This window comes from Eucyclogobius newberryi, unplaced genomic scaffold, assembly GCF_026437365.1.
Source record: "Eucyclogobius newberryi isolate DKJ021-1_F unplaced genomic scaffold, fEucNew1.0.hap1 SCAF_17, whole genome shotgun sequence".
Classification (NCBI taxonomy): Eukaryota; Metazoa; Chordata; class Actinopteri; order Gobiiformes; family Gobiidae; genus Eucyclogobius; species Eucyclogobius newberryi.
This window is the reverse complement of record NW_027315801.1, coordinates 20018991-20038294: the sequence shown is the minus strand read 5'-3', so window position 1 is coordinate 20038294 and position 19304 is coordinate 20018991.

Here is a 19304-nt window from a genome sequence, read left to right as displayed (position 1 = left end):
AAATCTCACACAAATCAGTCTTTATTTGATTGTGTCGATTCCTCTCAAATGTGACGACCAACGCGGATCATTTCATTATGTTGACATGTGATGAAAACCATAAGTATTTTCCTGCAGTGCACTCTGGGATATATGAAAATGCTGCCAAACAACGTGCTGAACCGGCTCCTTGTGCTCCTTCTCAGCTCTTTTGGACACTTGGCTCTTTTAGTTTCTTTATTTGGTCTTATTTCCTCGTGGCGTGGACTGCCGATTAGTCCTGCCACGCATCAATTATATAACGCACCTACTGCTCACCTGCAGCCGCGTATCGCTCGTCCCCCAAGAGTAGCACGGTTCTGTGTGTCTAAGCGCATTGATCTGTCATAATATAGTTCCCTCAGTGTACGGGACAAAATCAGGACGGAGAAAGACTGTTCGGGCTGTCTCATAAGAGATGGGAATCTACGGGAGACGAAAGATGCGATGCAATCCGTCGCGCTAATAAATAAACGCACGTGTGTGTTGTATCAGTCCACACGGGGAGTGGGCATGTGCACGAGGGAGTGGCATGCGTACTTCCGCCTGCGTTCTCAAATCGCCGAAAAATTCTCCATTGCGCCTTTAAGTGGATTCCTTTCAAACCTTTTAATTACAGCCGGTTTAGTGCTCCAAAATATATTACTGAATCAGCTTGTCTCTCCACTAACCCGACCTAGAACCTGTCGACTCCAGTGAAACTGTATGGAATGTTCCAGAACATGTCTTTGTTTTTGGCTCATTAACTGTTTGAAAAATGTTTTTGCTTTTCTACTTCGCCTATTTTTGTCTTTCTAAGTTTGAATCTGTCTAAACAGTTCCTGAGTTTGGTTTCTTTGGTTGTTTACAATAAAACACTTAATGTGTTTGTGCTCCTGCTCAGACTTAGGCTCATGTTTGTGCTCCTGCTCAGACTGAGGCTCATGTTTGTGCTCCTGCTCAGACTGAGGCTCATGTTTGTGCTCCTGCTCAGACTGAGGCTCATGTTTGTGCTCCTGCTCAGACTGAGGCTCATGTTTGTGCTCCTGCTCAGACTGAGGCTCATGTTTGTGCACTGCGGGCGCTGCAGACACACCAGGGTGCGCTGCAGTCTCGCCGAACACAAGACTTTTAAGATTTTGTTACCGTAGGCTTTATTAAGGCAAAAGCGTCCAGTTTACATTCAAACTCTGGACGTGCGTCTTGGGGTCAAGAGCTTTTGCAGCCTGAATCCTGCATTGTGGGTGTCGGCTTCAGAACGGCAGATGCAAAAAACTTTTATCGATACTTGGTCAAATGTTTAAGAGATTGATTAGTATTTGATTTTCTGTACTTTAACCACTATAATAGGCTCTGAATTATGCAAACATAAGAATGAAGGGTTAAGCTGCTGTGACAAAATCAGAGCTGTTTTTTCAGTCTGCAAGTCAATATCTGTCAAAACGCTCAACGCTGCCACGCCCAGCTCACACTTGATTAGCTGTAGTCTGGCGGTCACTTTGGCTCACCCTTGTGACTGCTCATTTTCACCCTCGGGATGGCAGCTCGCTCCACGTGGAAGTGAGTGACTCACTGTGAACTCCTTTGACTCCCCGGTGTTCATGACTTTAACGGGCCAATCGTGCAAGTCAAAGAAATTTGAACCACGTATTTGTTGATGGCGCGATGGAAACTAAAGCCTCCTTCTTCAGCGTGATCTGGTGACCTGCCGTTGTCCACGCAGACAGTCAATGTAAAGAGGAATGACCAGCGCGCGCGGAGGTCGAGGGGAGGACCCGAAGTCGATGGGAGGACCTTCTCCTACAAATAAAGAGAGTTTGTCTGACCCCGATGCTGCATAGCCCGTTACAGGCGGATTCGTTCCCCACTTTCAAAGTTCCAACGCGGACATCGTGCGGACAAGGTGAGGCAACGCCTGGTTAAACTGCGTTTCTGTCTAAAAGTAGTTTCTAAAGCCACGGCATCATAATGATGGTAACATGATGTAATAAGAGGTGGATTCAGTCGGGTGGGACTGTGTAGGACCTTACTAAAGGGGTCAAAGGGGTTTTCGCCAATAAGAGAATTAATTCATATCCAGATATTTGTCCAATATTTCGAAGGAAATGCTTCACATTAAAATTCCTGGTAGCACTTTTATGTTCCGTCCCATCAATTGTTTTTGATTGTCTAATATGTTGGGCCAATGATTCCAAATACAAAGCAAACAGAAGGAGCATCGTAAAGAGCACCATTTTTTTATTTTTTAAGTTGTCTACTTGAAATTCAGAATTTAAAATAAAATTAGGCCAGATAACAGTCAAAAGCTTTCCCAAACTTTTTATTTTTTAAATATGATTCATAATGTGTATTCTTCTTGTGTTATCTTGCATTTGTTGTTTAAGATAAGATATTCCTTTATTATCCACAAATGGGGAAATTTCATTGTTGCAATGCAGTAGATACAGAGAACAGATAACTTCTAGAAGTTTAAAAAACACTCTTAATAGAAGAACTCTTATAAACAAAACTATTATAAACAAAAACTCCTATAGACAAAACCTCATTTCTTAAGGAATGGAGGGGAAAAATAAAGACAAAAACAGCTAGCATAAGACTAAATAATACTAATAATAATGATGAAATAAACACTATTTACACCAGTTAAATGCACATGAATGTGACATTATTGCACATGGGTATAACAGTGTTTGTTGTAGAGTCTGACGGCGGCAGAAGGACAGACTGTGAAACGTCTCCTTCACACAGCGAGGGTGGATCAGTCACTGAAGCTGCTCTCCAGAGCGGACAGAGTGTCCTGCAGGGGGCGACACTCATGGTCCAGCATAGATGTGAGTTTAGCTAGGACCCTTCTGTCCCCCACCTCCTGCACCGAGTCCAGAGCACAGCCCAGGACGGAGCTTTGTCCAGCTTCTTCCTCTCCCTCTCTGTGATGCTGCTGCTCCAGCAGACCACACCTACAGGAGCTGATGCCACCACAGAGTCAGAGAAGACCTTCAGGAGTGGCCCTGTCACTCCAAAAGACCTGAGTCTCCTCAGGAGGTAGAGCCCACTCTGGCTCTTCCTGTACAGTCTGTGTTATGAGTCCAGTCCAGTTTGTGGTTCAGATGAACACCAGGTACTTGTATGAGTCACTCTCTCAATGTCCCTTCCCTGGATGTTCACTGGTGAGGGGGCAGCAGAGTGGCGTCTACGGAAGTCCACCACCATCTCCTTGGTCTTTCCCGTGTTGATGAAGAGGTGGTTCCGCTGACACCAGTCCACAAAGTCCTGTTCCAGTCCCCTGTCCTCCACATCATCGTCGTCCGTGATGAGTCCGATGATGGCAGAGTGGTCAGAGAACTTCCGCAGGACACAGCTGTCCGTGTCGTGTCTGAAGTCTGCAGTGTAGAGGGTGAATAGAAAGGGCGCGGGGACGGTGCCTTGGGGGCCCCCACACTGCAGGTCCCTCACACTGCAGGTCCCTCACACTGCAGGTCCGAGTGTCAGACACACAGTCCTAGCTGATGGTGTTGAAGGCGCTGGAGAGATCAAAGAACAGGATCCTCACAGAGCTGCCAGGCTTCTCCAGGTGAGAGAGAGAGCGGTGCAGGCCGGTATGCAAACTGCAGCAGGTCCATGGCTGAGCTCACGGTGGAGCGGAGGTGGTCCAGGACCAGCCGCTCCAGTGTCTTCATCAGGTGGGACGTGAGAGCCACCGGCCAGAAGCTGTTGAGGTCTTTGGAGTGTGGTGTCTTGGGTACCAGACAGGAGGTCTTCCAGACCTGTGGTACCACCCTCAACTTCAGGCTCATGTTGAAGACATGCTCCATAACTCCACACAGTTCATCTGCGCAGGACTTAAGGAGCCTGGGGTTGATGCTGTCAGGTCCTGCTGCATTCTTCCCTTTAATCCTCTTCAGCTCACTCCTCACCTGTGCTGCTGAGACAGTCAGTGGTTGGCAGGGGACTGTGTGCTGCGGGGATGGGTGAGTCCAGGGGGACTGTGTGCTGGGGGCTGATGGGCCGAAGCAGAGATGTGAAGAGGAACGGATGCAGGGCATTGTCCAGCTGTGGAAGAGGGAACATGCAGCTGTGCAGGGGGAGGGGTCTGTGCAGGGGGAGGGGTCTGTGCAGGAGGAGGGGTCTGTGCAGGGGGAGGGGTGGGCGATTGATCAAATCTCAGTAAGTGAGAATTTAGTTAAATCACCCACTGTAGGTCCACCTCCGTCTGGGCAGGGGGGACTTTGAAGCCCAAGATGGTTTTCAGGCTTCTATTTATTAATACATCTTGTTTGATCATTGTGGATCAAGTTGGGGAGTATTTGTTCCATTCTTTTGGACATAATTGGGGTGTCTCCTAAATTCCCACTAGCATTTGAGGACATTCCTTGACATAGTTCTCCATCAATTTAAATTTTTCTTGCAAATCATGTTTCTGTTTTTGCCCAAGCTATGGTTATATTTTTTCCTTCAAAATGGCTTTTGAAGCTTCCCAGAGGATGAGCGGGGAAGTTTCCACAGTATCATTTTCCACCAGATAAATCTTAATTTCATTTGACATGTTTCCTTAAACAAAGGGTCATTAAGCAGCTGGCAAGTTTTCAGTACTTTAGATCGGAGCACTTAAGTCTGCCTATATCTGCCTCATTGATTTTAGATCTGTCTTTATTAAAGACAAAGAATAGTCTATTCTGTCATAGATTGCATGTATTGGCATTAGGGATGCATACCTAAACCCACGTTCAGGTTTGAATACAGAGCTTTCAACCCATGCCATATTTGTATAATGTTATAACAGCATAACACAAGCTACTTGTCTGGTTTATTTGCTGTTTTTTAACAGAAGTTACAACTTACAAATCACAAGCTACAAACTAGCTGCTAAACTATAGCTTAACAGTTAACACACATTCATGTGTTTCACTTGAGGTACAACTTCCGAACAAGAGCAAGTCGAGTTTTGGTATTGGGGCAGCTGTTTCAGCTAGTGTATTACTAGTTTGACTGCGCTGGCCCCCACACTTGAAGGGGGTCTACCCACACTTGAAGGGGGTCTACCCACAATTTGAAGTCAGTGCCTAATTTACTCAGACGTAGCCTTTAGATCAGGGGTGTAAAACATACGACCCAAACATTTTAATCCGGCCCACCGAATATTTCGAATTTATATTTATTAACAAAATGCATTAGATTCATAGAACCATGGTTACAGCCGTAACTTTCGTTTTAATTGCTAAAACTACACGTCCCACAATGCCGCTGGTGGTGGCCCCTCCCCCGGGCAGCTCTTCACTGCTATGTGTGCTGCCGAAGGAGAACTGCAGAGAAGTAACGAGGCGCGTTTGCGCACTTTACAGCACTTACGCACCTCAAAGCAGAGGTCTGAGCGAGGAAAGAGACGTGTGGTTTGGGAAACACGTGGAAGAAAGAAAGGAGACGGTTTGTGGAGCTAACAAGAAAACTAACTTCTGTGATGATGCTCTGTGAGGAAAACATCCTCTACAAACCTGTGTGTAATAAAGTCTGAACATGACTGTGTCCACACTAATGTGACTGTGAATACAATGACCTCATTTGAGTCACTACATGAATCATGAATAATGTGTCACTGAGATCAGCTTAAACTATGAAAATAGCGTGCTCATATTGAGTTTGAGGAGAAACATGTCTGTGATATGAACATTTCACATCAGAAATCACATCAAAAGTCCAATGTCCATGCTGCATGAATATAGACTTTCACCTGCTGCACATTTGTGCAACAGTCTCCAACTATTACTAGGCTGTAAAAAAGCTAGTTATTTCTTATATTTTTAATTGTTTTATTTTGTACATAATGTTCGGCCCACGATTTGACAAAAGAGCTTGACAAAAGACTGTGGCTCATGCACTGCCCCAACTCTTTTTTTAATTCTATATTTTCAAGGCCAGAGGTGTAACTTAACCTCCTTAAACCCTCCATGTGTGTTTGTATTTAGTGGTGTGTCAGTTCAGGTTCAGACTAGAATAGACTTCAAAACAGCTCTACTTGTGTATAGACAATTAGTTTAGACAATCAGTTGGATTGATCATTTTTAATTTAGTTAATTTTATTGTATTTCTGTTTCTGTAATTTCTTTGTGTTTTGAATGAATTTTTCCTGCTGTGAAGCACTTTGAATTTCCTTGTGTATGAAATGTGCTCTACAAATAAACTTGCCTTGCCTTGCCTATAAGTCTCTCCATGGCCTAACACCAGAATACATCTCAGACTTGTGTGTGTCATACAAACCACCTCGGACTCTAAGGACCTCAGGGACTGGCCTCCTGCTGGTGCCAGAGCCAAGACCAGACACGGAGAATCTGCGTTCCAGGTCTATGGGGCAAAGGTTTGGAATAGCCTTCAGGCCCCCAGGCTGTGTTTAAATCCAAACTAAAAACTGTTTTGTTTAGCCGCGCCTATGACTGATTTGACCTGTTTTTTAATATTTTAAAATACTACATTATTTTTATTCTTTACTTTACTCTGATGTACATTGTTTTACATTTTTATAAACTGCACTGTGTTTTTAATTTATTACTTGTTTTAAATTGTGTTTTAAACACTGTAAAGCACTTTGAATTGCAGTTTGTATGAATTGTGCTTTATAAATAAATCTGATTTGATTTTATTACAGAGAACTACAGAGAACTACAGATGACTACAGAGAACTACAGGTGAAAGGTTTTTAGATCTTAAGAAGTTTATTTTGTTAAAAAGTACATACAGTACAATAGTAAATACAATATTTTTCAGTTCCAAATACCTCTGACTAAATGTTTATCTCTGTAGATTAACTCTGAAGTTGTAATGCTCATAAACTGAAGCACAGTGTTGGTGAAATTACACTTGTTTTTCTTAATACATTTCAGTTTATGTTTAATCAATCCAGTAATTGCTCAAAAACAGCGTAGGCAATATAAAGCTTTTTATGTCTTATATTTTTTATTGATTTATGTTTTACGTTATGTTCGGCCCACGATCCAGCCTGAGCGTCCAAATTCGGCCCGCGGCCCAAAATGAGTTTGATACCCCTGGTTTAGATACATTTCCACTCTTCTCCAATTGTTGCCGATCATTTGGCATCAAAAGTCTGGTAAAAACCTTCAAACAAGAAATTTGGCTTGAATGACTCAGTATTTTCAAATTAAGTCCATCATGCAAAGTTATTCAAGCATCATGTTAGCAGATAACAAACCCCTTGACATTAAGTTCAGGGATGCAGTCTCTGGCAGTGGAAAAGTATCTAAAATCTACAAATTGTTATGTTGCACTTCTTCTTGCACCTTTAATGTGATAAAAGCTAAAAAAATGGGAGAAAGATTTTGGTATTCACTTAACATCAGAACAATGGGAAACTATTCTGAACCGCTCAAACAATCTTTCAAAATGTGTCAAGTATAAAATCATACAAATTAAGATTCTGTTCAGATCCTATATCACCCGACATAAACTTAAAAAAATGAATAGTAATGTTACGGATAAATGTTGGCACGGGTGTGGGATGAACGGAACTCTTATCCACTTACTGTGGCACTGCCCAGAAACACAGAAATTTTGGTTAAAAATCAGAGATTATTTATGTAAACTAGACTTAGCCTTCCTTTCAGCTAAACGGCTAATTTCAATAGACTGGAAAGTGAAGAAACCAAATTGTTTTAATATAGTTAACTGGCAGAAGGACTTTCTGGAACTTGTGTCTATGGAACAAGCAGCTTCTGTTCTGCAAGATCTGGGCAGTGACCACAGTGACCACAGTGACCACTCAGACTCTCTGAGACAAATCATGGCACTATTGAAAGAAAATTAAACTAATGGGAATACATCTTGAAATAACACTGACAATGACGAGCCACTCTGTCCACTCTTGTTTATTGTATTTTTGTTTTGTTGTTTATTTATGTCATATGTGTGTGTGCATGTGGGGTGTTTCTTTCATTCATGTATTGTTTTTTTTTTCTTTTTTTTTCTTGTTGTTGTCCTTGTGCAGTATATGTGGAATAAAAAAATGTTTATAAAAAAACAAAAAACAAACCTTCAAACAGACAATACACCAGTGTAAATAATTTAAAGTGTAACAAAAACTAGCATAAAAGACAACAAGAACCACTATAAATCAATCAACTTAGCAGAAATACAATATGAAAATATTTTACACAACACATCCAAATAATACATCATATTAGCAGCATTAAACACCAGACCATATTTAACAACTGTAGAATACAAATACAAAATACAAACTCAAATGAATGAATGCAGCAATTAAACAATATTACTTTGACTTAGTATTTACTTAGATGTAAAAATATGTATATTGCACATTAACCCACTGAAATAAATGCCAAATACATCACAACACAACATAAAGCCTAGTACACACCGCGGCGTCAAATTTGCGCCCGACGCAGAAGTTAGACGTCGGTACATTTGAAGACCAACGCCCCGGATGCGCGTTCTCGACGCCCCGGACTCATGTCCGTGAAATACACTCTGCAGCAGACGTGCGTCCGAGTTGCCCTGCACATGCTCAGTGGACGAGTTGGGCTGTGTTGCTTTTCTCGTGGTATAAATGAAGTTTAATGTTTGACCATGGCTTCAGTTCATTAACTTTACAAAGTCCAAAAGCGGAGGCGTTGGGCTCCGGGGCCAGTCTGGGACCCGCAGATACTTCAGAGCTGAGCAGAGTTTAGTCAATGCTCCAAGAGCTGCGTCTTAAGGATTTTTTTTTTTATCTTGCGGGGTTTGTTTTGGATCTTTTTCCGGGTCATCTCTGATTGGCTGCTGCGGCGCATCTGCCGCAGAAAGCTGAACATGTCGCGCTGGCTGCTTTGGGCGCCTCATACCCGCGCTCAAAGCGTCGAGAGCGTACAAAAATGTAGAAATCGCGCCGTGGAAAACGCAGGAGGCGTTTGATGCGCGTTTACATAGACTTTGAATGTAAACTGGACGCTTTAGACCCCGCGGTGTGAAGGCCCCTCAACACAGTTATTTCATTCATATTGTAGGGACCCTAATGTTAAGCATTATCTGGTTAAATGTTCCTTTCACACTGTTGTTAATGCATGTTATTGTGTAGAGTCCAGGTCATTACATATTGGTTACAAGGTTTTGGGGGGCGGGGCCTGTGTTTGAGATGGGAGTGACTTGTTTTGTTGTCTGTGTGTGTGTGCGGTCTCTGGGGCGGAGCTAAGAGCGGGCTCAGGAGACGAGGTGATTTTTGATGTTCCTGTTCTATCGCCGAGGTTACGGCCAACTCTGTTCAAGAAATAAAGTGACAACCTGTGAGCACTAAACCAACATTACTGACCTGAGCGAGACGTTACAATATTTACACCCAAACCAAAGCACAACCGGCTCCGTTAAAGGCGTTATGGAAAACGTTTCGGTGATTTGAGAACTCAGGCGGAAGTGTGCATGCCACTCCCCCGTGCAAATGCCACTCCCCCGTGCAAATGCCACTCCCCCGTGCAAATGCCACTCCCCCGTGCAAATGCCACTCCCCGTGCGGACTGATACAACACACAAGTGCGTTTGTTTATTAGGGTGACGGATCGCATTATCTCTTGTCTCCGTAGATTTCTGTCTTTTCTGAGCTCGAACAGTCTTTCTCTGTCTCCATTTTGTCCTGTCACTGAGGGAACTATACTATTATAGATCAATGCGCTTGGACACAGGGAAACGTGCTGCTCTCCCGGGGACGAGCCAACGAGGCCGCAGGTTAGCGAGGCTCTGCAGGTGAACGAGGCTCTGCAGGTGAACGAGGCTCTGCAGGTGAGTAGTAGGTGCATCCTATGATTGATACGTGGCAGGACTAATCAGCAGTCCACGCCACGAGGAAATGAGACTCAGATTTGGGCCAAAATTACGACTTTAACCAGCCGTCTTAAACTAACACACAGACCGGCACAAGCGGCGACGCACGCGGCGGCTTAAAACAGTTCAAATAAAGCCAGCGATCTTACCGACTGTCGCTTCAGTGTTCGGTCTCTCACGTTTTTAAACGCCCCGGGAAGACGTGTGCGTCTCTAATTAGGGTCCGGGTGCAGTGATGCATGGCAGTGTTTACGTCTTTTCCAGCGCGAATTTTGCGATCTATGGAAGGTTTAAGATGGTCTAGATTCTAGAAGGAAAGGGATAAGGTAAGTGAGTTCTAGATTTTGTATGAGTCCAGAACTGAATCACTGGGGTTTTGGTTTTTTTGGACCTGAACCGAAACGTTTTTACAAGTCCGGATCCGGTCCGTCGTACCGGTACACATCCCTAATTGGCGTGTATTAGGGTTAATTGCCCTCCATGTCAATCAGTTCTATATTCTTCAGTCATTTACGAAACTTCTTATTGATTGTTCCTCCAGTGCCTCTTGAGTTTGACACGGCTAATGTAGGCAATAAGATTCACAATCAGGTCCATGACATCAGCATAGAAAGTGGTAGCACAGACACATTTAAAAGAGTGGAAACCTATCCATTAATAGTTAATTTAACTAGTAAAATATATTTGTCTTTACATTGAAAACTCTATTCGAAAGCTATTTGGGTTTGAAACCAATATTACAACTGAACATCCTGTGTTTTCCCCTGTATGATAAATGGTAAGATTGTCACTTAAATTTTTTTTGTACAAATAAAATGTTTTTTTTTCCTTTTCTCATTTTAGCCAATATGTTTGATTGTTTTAATGGGCTCCGTTTGTCGATAACGTTAACAGAATGCTACTCATAACACTTCCGATTCCATTGGATTGATTGTTTTGATCTTGCCACTGTCAAAACTCTGTTTCAAAACTCTTTGGTCGAACGACACACCTACAAACTAGAATCACAGGAACACGAAACAGATGAAAATACAACATAGAAAACAAATGGGTTCATGCCAAAAACATCGTTCGAACCCAAAACCAGATCATATACAATAAGGAAATGAAGTATTTGGACAGTTCTCCCACTTGGAAATGATGGAAGAGTCAGACATTTTCATCGTATGTGCATTTCCACTGTGCGATTCATAATCTATTAAAAACCAAATGATTTTGAAATCAATTATTAGGCCCGAGCGCCACAAGCTGGCGAGAGGCCTATTAATCTCGTAAGGCCGTGCGAAGCACGGCTGCGAAAGTGCGCACGTAGTGCGCACGAAATCAACGCACTCCTTCACTCACGCATGCCCCGTGCATACTAATTAGTAGTAGGAAAATGGAACATTACCGTTGTAAACAGGCGAAGCCCGTGCAAAAGTGCGCACTAAACGAGCACTTTACATTGGGATGAAGCGGTCGTCATTCCCATATAAAGCACTCATTTGCGCTAAGTAGCTCACGAATACGTTCCCCATATCTTGCATGTTCCGTCTGTTCATGCAAAAATTGAACATTATTACTGTATAGAGGGCCAAAAACACAAAGTGGGCGGAGCCCACTCAAAATTAACGAAATTACCCGTCAGTGACCAGGGACCCACACCATGAGGTAGGAAAGCGCGAGCGCTTTCCGAAAATGTATAGTTTATGATATTTGAAAAATGGGAAACATTGTTTTTGCATCGGAATATTATTCTTTCTTTCTTTCTTTCTTCTTTCTTTCTTTCTTTCTTCTCGGGACCAACCCCCCTATTTTTCACCCAGTGAACATTGACGAAAAGTCACAAAAATTAGCACACCTCTAAAAATCGTGCCTCTCTACATTCTGGCTATTTCCCTTTTCTACAATAAAAAAATTGGCGCGTCAGCGCCCCCAAATGTACCAAAAATGCATTGAGAGATAGGAAATGACCCAAAAAAAATCTGATCGTAGAATCATGAAATTTGGCGCAGAGGTAGATGGTGACAAGAGAAGTAAAAAATATTATCACGGCAACGCCGTCCGCCCAACCAAATGTCGGCCATATTGCTTCAAAAATGGCTAAGCATGACTCGGGAGTTTTTCCAAACGTCGTACTTTTACGAACTCCTCCCAGGGCGTTGGCTCTAAAAAGCTGAAATTTGGTGAAAATGCTACTGAGGAGTGGGACATCAAAAGTTATTCAAATTACATTGATACCTGTCACGGTCTCTGAGCGGCGAAGCCGCAAACTGTAGCTAGAATTTCAGAAATCTCCCAAATTTAACATTTCTGCCGTTTGCGCAGATAAAGTCCGAATTGCGTCAAATTAGAATCAGTTGTTAAACTCTTTGCCCTAAACCTACTTGAAGTGAAATAAATTAATTTGGCGCCACAGCGCCCCCTACAGATGTTATATGGAGGTTAAATGTTTAGTTTTGCGAAATTTTATGAAATTTGACACACAACTCAATTTTGGCATCCCCATCAAAAAAGTCAATGAGACCCATGTCATAATTGTTACGGCTTAGCCGTAGCGATGACCAAAACCTCCCATGTTATTCCAATGGGGAAATCGCCAGAACATGTTTACACTTTAGACTTTCACAAACTCCTCCCAGGGCTTTAGCCCTATTAACCTGAAATTTGGTGAGACTCATCTTCAGGTGTGGAACATCAAAAGTTATCCACATTTTTATTCAAAGAGTCACGGTGTCTGTGCGGCAAAGCCGCACATTTTGCCAAGAATTCAAAATAAAATTGCTTTTTGATGGTAAAACAAAGGGGAGAAGATATGACAGCGTCACAGATTCAGCAGTAGGCGTAATAAAAGGACAATTGGGGCGCGTTAGCGCCCCCTCCTCTTGCGGCGTGGCGGTGGCGTGGCGAGGGCCGATCATTGCCGCTTGCGGCTATATTTTGTATGTTATTGCTGCAAATAAGTGTTTGAACATCTGCCAAGCAGCAAGAATTCTGGCTATATCAAAGACCTGTTAGTCTGCCTTTAATAAGTCTAACTCTACACTTATTCATCTGAATTAGTGTAGAGTTAGTTACTCATTAGCTGCATAAAGACCCCTGTCCACCTCACAATTAGTCAGACTCCATCTACTACCATGGGCAAGACAGAAGACCTGTCAAACACCAGAGACTGAACTGTAGACCTCCACAAGGCTGGACAGGGCTATGGGGCAATTGGCAAATGGCTTGATGAAGAAATATCAGCTGTTGTTAGAAAATGGAAGAAACTAAAGATGATGTCACTCTCCCTCAGGCTGGGGCTCCATGTAAGATCTCACCCCGTGGGGTCTCAATGATGTTTAGAAAGGTGAAGAATCAGCCCAGAACTACAGGAGGAGCAGGTCAATGACCTGAAAAGAGCTGGGACCACAGTTTCAAAGGTTACTATGGTAACACACTACGCTGTTCCCCTGTTTAAGTCAGCACATGTCCAGACCTGTCTGAAGTTTGACCATGACCATCTGGATGATCCAGAGAGCAAGAGCCGAAGAGAGAGAGAGAGCCGAAGAGAGAGAGCGAGAGCCGGAGAGAGCGAGAGCCGGATAGAGAGCGAGAGCCGAAGAGAGAGCCGAAGAGAGAGCCGAAGAGAGAGCCGAAGAGAGAGCCGAAGAGAGAGAGAGAGCCGAAGAGAGAGCCGAAGAGAGAGCCGAAGAGAGAGCCGAAGAGAGAGAGAGAGCCGAAGAGAGAGCCGAAGAGAGAGAGAGAGACGAAGAGAGAGCGAGAGCCGGAGAGAGCGAGAGCCGAAGAGAGAGCAAGAGCCCGACAGCCGAAGAGAGAGCCATGTCCCCAGAGTTAGTCTCTGTGTCCGGAGATCTGGTCGTCGAGGCCCCCGGCCATCGACTGCCGCTCAGATCTCTTTGCACCGGCCCCTTATGGATCCTCCTGCGGGTGGTGAGCACACGGGAGGGCAGCCCCATGTCGCTCCTTTGGGCTGTGCCCGGCCACCAGGCGCTCGCCATCGAGCACCCACCCCGGGCCTGGCTCCAAGATGGGGCCCCGGTGACGCCGATCCAGGCAACGCAACTGGCCTTGTTCTTGTTGTCATCATAAAGGGCTTCTGAACCGCTCTTTGTCTGACCCGTCACCTAGGACCGTTTTGCCTTGGGAGACCCTACCAGGGGCTTGAAGCCCCCGACAACATAACTCCTGGGATCATTTGTCGTTTGGTCATGAATCCTGTCTAAACTTTGTGGATTAAGTTTGGGAGGATTTGTTCCATTCTTTTGGACATAATTGAAGTGTACAAAGTCATCAAGAATTCCAGCTCCGTCCTGGGCTGTGCTCTGGACTCGGTGCAGGAGGTGGGGGACAGAAGGGTCCTGGCTAAACTCACATCTATGCTGGACCATGAGTGTCACCCCCTGCAGGACACTCTGTCCGCTCTGGAGAGCAGCTTCAGTGAGAGACTGATCCACCCTCGCTGTGTGAGGGAGAGGTTTCGCAGGTCTTTCCTTCCTGCTGCTGTCAGACTTTATAACAAACACTGCTAGCCCTGAACATGTGCGATACTGATGTAACCATGTGCAATACCATCATATTCATGTGCAATACTGAATATTGAATTAACCATGTGCAATACCTGTAAATAAGAGTGTTCTATTTTGTTTTGTTTTAATTCGGTTTACCTGCTAATAGTATTACCTAGTCTTGTGCTAGCTATTTTTACTTTATTTTATTTTATTCTATTATCATTATTTTATTATTATTATCTTATTTTTATCTTTTTTATTTTTATTTATATATTTTATTTCCCCCCCTCCATTCCCTATTAAGATAGAGGAGTTTTGTTAATAAGAGTTTTTTTTTTTTTGTTCATAAGAGTTCTATTAAGTGTGTTTTGAAACTTCTATAATCTGTCCTTTCCTCCTGTTCTACTGCTTTGTAACAACAAAATTTCCCCTTGTGTGGATATTAAAGGATTATCTTATCTTATCTATAAACGATAGTCCACATTCATGATAGAAATAGGTCTATATGAGGCACAGTCCAGTCGATCTTCCCCTCTTTAGGTATTAAAGGATATGATGGCTCTAACTCTGCGAGATCTGAGCTTTTTTAAGTGCCCAGTTAAAATGCGTTAAAAGCAAAGGAGTAAGTGTGTCTTTTAGAGTTTTATACAACTCCCCGTCACTCCCCGGTGATTTATTGTTTTTAGTCTTTTGATTGCACTTTGAATTTCAGTCATTTTTATTTCAGCCCCCCCTTTTTTTTTTTTGCTCTTCGGTCATGGCAGGTAAATTCAGAGCATCCAAAAATAATGTATTTCTTCTTTTTTGTTTCAGTTTTGTAGAAGGATTCAAACGGTGATTGTATTTGGTCTTGTTTGGTTAGAATTACATTATTCTGCCTATCTCGTTGTGTTTGCTATAAACACCCCCCAACAACTTTTAACATTGTATTATTCTTCTGTGTATATTTTAGTTACATTATGTGTGGCACATACTTGTTTACCTGTGGATAATTGTTTGACAGTTGTTGACAGTTTGAGATGCAATCCTACATTACGCCAGTAGATGTCAGTAATGGCACAGTGAAAAGAAACTGCCTTATGCAGTATTGCAATTCAGTCAGAAGCTGTATACAGCCAGTACAGTAATACCATTATTCATCAAAATGGTTTTATCTGTGTTCACAGAAATAAAAGGTAAACAAAATCAAATCATTAAATTAAATTAAATTGCTCTTTCCGCCTGCAGTTTTCTAAGCTTCCAAGCTAACAATTTTGAGAATTTTGAAACGCATTCATAGTATCATGAAAAGCACTTTTCTTTTATTATTTCCTGTGAGGTTGGGTCATCAATCTCACTCCTTGTCTTTTTAAATTCCTGTAGCTTTTGAGGATCCTTGTTTTCAGCATATTTAGCTTCCAACAGCTTTAGTTTCTTCTGACAACCTTTTAATTTTTTCTTCCTTTGTTTCTTTTTGACTGAGATGACAGCAATTACCCTGCCCCTCAAAACTGCCTTTTCTGCATCCAAGAGGATGTGAAGACATGTCACCATTGTCCTTTTCCTCTACATACATCTCTATGTCCTTTGTCATCATTTTTATAAACTGTGGGTCATTGAGTAGACAAGCATTAAATCACATTAAATCTCCAAAGTGTGTTTTTTTTGTTTCTGTTCCAGATCTACAGTGAGTAAATAGGAACGTGATCACTTAGAGCTGTTGTACCTGTGTCTGCTTCTGTAATTTTGGACCTATCTTTGTTGAAAATAAAAACATAGTCTATTCTAGTATAGAAATGTGTACATTGAAGGAGATTAGTATTGGACATTATTATTAATAGGTTTACCAGTACTTTGTGAGTTTGAGACATCCAATGTGGGCTGAACATGTAAATTCCAGTCACTGCCACAGACAAGGGTTATCTCAGAGTGGTTTGCAATCAGATCCACAACTTCAGTATAAAAGTGAGGTCACTTCCTGATGGAGCATATACCAGTAAATTTCTTCTTCATTTTCTTAGACATGTTCCCTCTTAAAGATGGTAATTAAAAAGCGGCTCAAAATACAGGGATAATGAGGAAGGCATGAGCACGAGTGAAGAAAGATAGTGAAAATCAAATAAGGAAAAGAGAAAGTCAGGTTGGACAGAACTAGAACCTACTATGCTCCAAATGCCTTTGATGGTGGACAGAAGTGGAGGTTTGGGAGGTTTTCAACCATCCCAATTCAAAGATCTATAAGCCATAGCTGAACCAAATTCAACGGGCTAATAGTCTAACAGCTGGACACCAGCTGACAGCTGGGGACATCAGGGGCATAATGGGTGAGTGCTGCAGTAGTTTTTATACAATAATCAAAGAAACATATGCTGACCCGGCTGTCAGCATTTCTGGCCTCACACCAGGACTCCCACTGTTGGACCAGAAAAATGGTTCCAGAAGTGTTTAACTCAGTGAATAGATGAATAGACAGAGACACTCAATGAGATACTTAGGGAGGAAAATAATATGCATGACCGCAGTCATGGCAGCCCTACCCCCGAATGTTAAAGAACATCTAAATATGAACTCTGACCTCATGGATGGTGATGACGCTTGGTTCAGGAGACACGTGGTTCACGCTTTGACTCAACACCGTAGTAAGCAAAAGGGTAACAAATCAGAGACACAGAAATTGCAGGAAGTTATTAAACTTAAAAATAAAAGATCTAAAAGACAATGTAAATAAGAAAGGTTGATGTTTTAAGGGAGGATTCAGAGGAGGCTTTGGAGGAGCCCAAGGTGGAATAAGTCGTGGTCGAGGATTTCAGACTGATCGACAACGGGAGGAAGGAACATGCTAGCGCTGTGGATCCACTGACCGTTCGATGCCAGCCTGCCCACAACCGGCTCCTCACCGTGGAAGAGGAGGAGCCCCCACTGTGCACAGGCACCGACCTGATGCACAACCAAATGCTGAGGCTCCCACAGTGGGCAGTTTTACACTGGCCATGAAGACAAGAAATACTATGGGCGTCCAGAGGAGCCATGTCAAGCAGAGCCTATGCTCCATGTGAAGGTGAAGGGACAAGCTGTATCTATGCTGGTGGACACCGGAGCCACGCACTCGTCCATCAACTTCCCCCTCCACCGCAACCAACTCTTTGAACTGTCACTCTCCTTGGTTGGTTTCTCTGGGACTCACTCATTTCTGCCATGGGCTTAACCTCTGCAGACTGACATTGAACCTGCTTGAACGCGATCTCCTGATGAAGACTGGAGCCACTATTTTATGCTCTGATAAAGGACTAATTGTTGCATTACTGCGCCCGCCTGACCGACATCACAGAAGGCGTGGCTGCACAGTATCAGGCATGGACACCCTGAATTGACACTCTGGCATCCTACCACGCACCACAGGACTCCCTCCATTGTACTCTGTTTCATGACAGGTCGAAAAATGAAGTATTTCAATCTAAATTTGATGTTAAAAAATTCTATACATACTAAAACTATAGCATTTGATAAAATGTTGGTAGGAAAAGAAGGTGTAGCTGCTTATTGTCAGTTGATCAAAGAACAATTGGATTGGTATAGAATGTCTGAGGGTAGCATGCCACACGTGTCCCTGGCTGTCTCACCGGCTCATCAGGTAAAAGATTTAGGACCAATGACTAAAAGACTAACGTTTGTTACTGATTGGCTCCTGTGTGCTGGAACTATCATCATCTAACGTGAACACTTCTAATCTGCCTGTACTTAAGAAGGACCTCTCTAAATTCTAAATTTAGACCTGCTCATGACTTTAGGAAAATCAATGAACTTTACCATCTCATACGTGCATCTCACTGTCTCCTGGGGTACGACATGTTTTTGGTTTCACCCACAAGGGTGCAAAATTGCACTACACTAGATGGCCACAAGGGTTTAAATTAAGTCCTGGACTCTTTAACCAGGTGCTGAAGAAAGTGCTTTCAATCTTTCAGCTGCCAGAGTTATACTGATGCAGTATGTGGACGATCTCCGGCTGGCTGCTCCCACTGTCTCAACGTGTCTGTCCGCCACCAAAAATGTCTTGCTAAGGCTTCACAAGTGCGACTTTAAAATCTCTCAGTAGAAGCTACAATGCTGTAGGAGATCTGTGAACTTCTTAAGATGAACAGTGTCTAGTATAGGTAATTGTATTTCTCCTGAATATAAAAACATGATTCTGACCCATCTTCACTGTTGTTCACTACCTCTTTGCGTGCACTTGTTTGTGAGAAACGGATGAAGAACACTGCCACCTTGGACTGGACTTAATTTTCTGTGGAGGGTGTCAAAATGGCTGACAACCTCCACCTTCTCCTCATGACTGTGTTTCTCTTACTAAGACCTTGGCCAAGGCACAATATGACCTCTCTTTTAACCTGTTACCACCCACCTATTTTCGCCCTGTGCACAATGGTTGGACATACCCAAATGGCATTGCTTATTAAAAGAGGATCTTATGTTCCACATGCAAGTGTGATGCATCATTAGAAAGTTTAGGCCTTCTAGTTTCTGCAGATGTGCACATGAACACTGTCAGGGCTTCAGAACTTACACTACAGAGGCCCAAACATAAACAAAACATCCTTTTTTTAGTCTCGCCTGAATATTGTCAATTTGTAAATGTCCTGAGCATGACATACTTCATTGTGTGCTTATGCTGTTCACTGTACATGCTTTTTATCTTATTGACAACAACTGTGTAAAGTTTCAGATCTGTAGGAACAGGCATTTTGTATCAAAAAGTGATTCAAATATGTGCCAACTGTGCCAAACTGTTTTATTACAATTTTAGCTCCTCTATGATCATAAAACATACATTTTGTGGTTTTGTAGGCCACTAATACCCATTATAACTGCTAAAAACAATGTATGTGAAAATGTGTATTTATGAGTTTACCCATGAATTTCCCATATAGAGGTGAAAAAAAATAAATAATAATAATAATATTTTTATTTTATTTTTGTATTGATATAATAATACATATATCTAGCAAAATACGCGTCCCAAAG